General features: G+C 46.2%; 1 pseudogene; it reads right to left on the bottom strand.

Annotated features, from left to right (window-relative positions):
• Positions 1 to 456: 456 nt before the first annotated feature.
• Positions 457 to 1,461, bottom strand: LOC108709147 (annotated as a pseudogene).
• Positions 1,462 to 2,376: the final 915 nt, after the last annotated feature.

Genomic DNA, 2,376 nt, shown 5'->3' with positions numbered 1-2,376 from the left:
GCCATTTGTCTATAATGTCCTCTAATGTACTTGTAAAGTGTAATCATGTCCCCTCTTTACACACTATACACTTGATAATGTATGGAAATGGAAAAACCTGCAGCCCAAACTTGACCCGGGAACTTGATATCGGAGAAGGGCGATAGGGGTGCCCTTAGGTAAGGCTCTGGACTATGTTTCAGAACACTATATTATTCAGGGACAGTAAGATATCCTGTCACTCTAATGAGATGGGGTAGGAGGGCCAAGCTATAACAATTGGCAAACATATATATAAGGAAGAGGCAACAACTCCTGGTGGCAATGCCATTGATACACCATTTACTTGGTTCATGAGTTCCTTTTTGTGAGAGGTCTCCACGCTACAGTTACAGTTCAGGGTAAAAGCCCACCAAGTTACAAGGTTGGCCAGGGTGGGTTTGGGACTGTTAATGTAACTTTGCAATGGCTGTGGCCTGCACAACACTATCCTGCCCATCTCACCCTAGTGGCGTGGTGGACCAAGTGTAGGGGCTCTAGCCAAATTTTTTTTTAATAACTTGTAGGGGCCCTGACCCCAGTAACAAGTGGACCCCAGAGAGTATTCCTAAAGTTTCCCCCCCCCCGGCCTTTTCTTTAGTTCCACATTACCCCCAACTTTTCTAGGGGCCCTAGCCCATGAAACATCACACAGTATGGGATCCCTCCACCTGGGGAATGTTGAGGGGATGACACTGGGACTCACCAAACATGCACTTTTCTGTGGGGTGTTCATCTGATCCTCTTTAACCAGCAGCTGCTCCTTTGGTGATGGGATATCTGCCTCTTTCTCCTCCATGCAATCTTTTCCCAATTCTTTAAGTCCGGAGATCACACAGCCACTGGACTCCACACAGACAGGGTTTTCACTTGGGGAAGCCACAGCCTCTGCCAAGCCTTTAAAGGCGCAGGAATCAAATTCAGGTTCTGCAAGCATTTCTTCCCTACGACAATCTTCAAATTGTAGGATCCCCAGATAGTCTCTTATAATATCCAGCTCCCAATAAACTAGTTCAGCTAGCCAGTCCCTCCTTTCCTCTGTATCATTCATGCCAATGTATCTAAACTGGCTTGTATAGAGGCTCCAGAACTCCTCCTCTAGGTCACCCACAAAGGTGTTGTAGTTACAGAACTTCTGTTGGTCCCAGAGCTCTTGCCATTCCTCCCAGCTGTGTGGAAGGGGGCGCACTGTGTAGGAACTATACTTGTATCTCCCACCTGGTGCATTGTGCTCTGCAGGACATAGTAATTAGCCTCTAGGTCTGTCTCCATCTTCACCAGCTGTTCTAACCCATGTGTCAGGGCCTCATCTGCAGAGAGTCCAAGATAGTCACACCTCTGCCAAAACAAGGTGTTCTCCCTAGGATCAGTAGGGATCTGTGGAGTCCAGGAGTCAGTAAATGTATCCCATGAGACACTGTATATTCCAGGTGGAGCTTCCATGATGCAGAGATGAATGGGAGCTGGAACTTTGTTTCTCCAATGTCCTGGTACCCAATCCCACCGCTGCCACCAGTGTTACAGCACTAATCTGGGAGAGGATGTGGGCATAGGGTAGGATTCACAAACACAACTCCTTTTAGGGAATGAGCTCTTTATTTAGCATGGCAACTTCACGTAACAGGTTTTTCTCAGAGTCTAGATGGTAGCCAGCCTGCATTCAATGGTTCTGCATGAGGATAATGCCAGGGTTGGGCACTGCTACTGCTGGTCACTGGAACATGTGGGTACAGTTGTGATGGTTTACAGCTGGGCAGTCTCTGTGATCTTCCATTTGTATAAAAAGACTAACAAATTGGAATTCTTAACAGCCACCTTTGTAAGCCAGAAAGTGAACAGACCCTGTCATAAATGCAGAACAGGGTTTGAGTCCTTCTGTTAACCACAAAGGCAGCTTCCACAAGGGTACAATGAATTATAATGGTGCCAATCACAGCTAATACTATTTGGCCAATGAGGCGCCATTTGGTGAGCATGCCAAGTTTAGTCTGAATGTAGGATCCAGACAGTACACAGCTCTTGGGGTCATCTATGTGTATTGAGTCACAGAGGGGTCACTTACCGAGGAATGCAGGTCTGGCTATCCAACATCAAAAACCACATAGGGAAAGGTTATCATACACATACCATTTGTTGAAGCAGTTAGGAGCAACTAAGCCATAACATAACAGTTGCCATTTTCCCCTCACAAATAATAGTTTGTTTTATCACAGGGGGTCCTTGGCCACCAATGTTTTTTTTTATTTAACTTGTGTGGGGCCCTGACCACCAAAACTTGTAACGGGGCCCTGGGCACCAAAGTACTTTTTTTTAACTTGTAGGGGGGACTTAATGTTTTAATGCTTGTGTCTTGTGTGG

The sequence above is a fragment of the Xenopus laevis genome, chromosome 2S, assembly GCF_017654675.1.
Source record: "Xenopus laevis strain J_2021 chromosome 2S, Xenopus_laevis_v10.1, whole genome shotgun sequence".
In the NCBI taxonomy this organism is placed as follows: domain Eukaryota; kingdom Metazoa; phylum Chordata; class Amphibia; order Anura; family Pipidae; genus Xenopus; species Xenopus laevis.
Note: the sequence above shows the minus strand (reverse complement) of the source record. Positions and strands in the feature narration are given on the sequence as shown.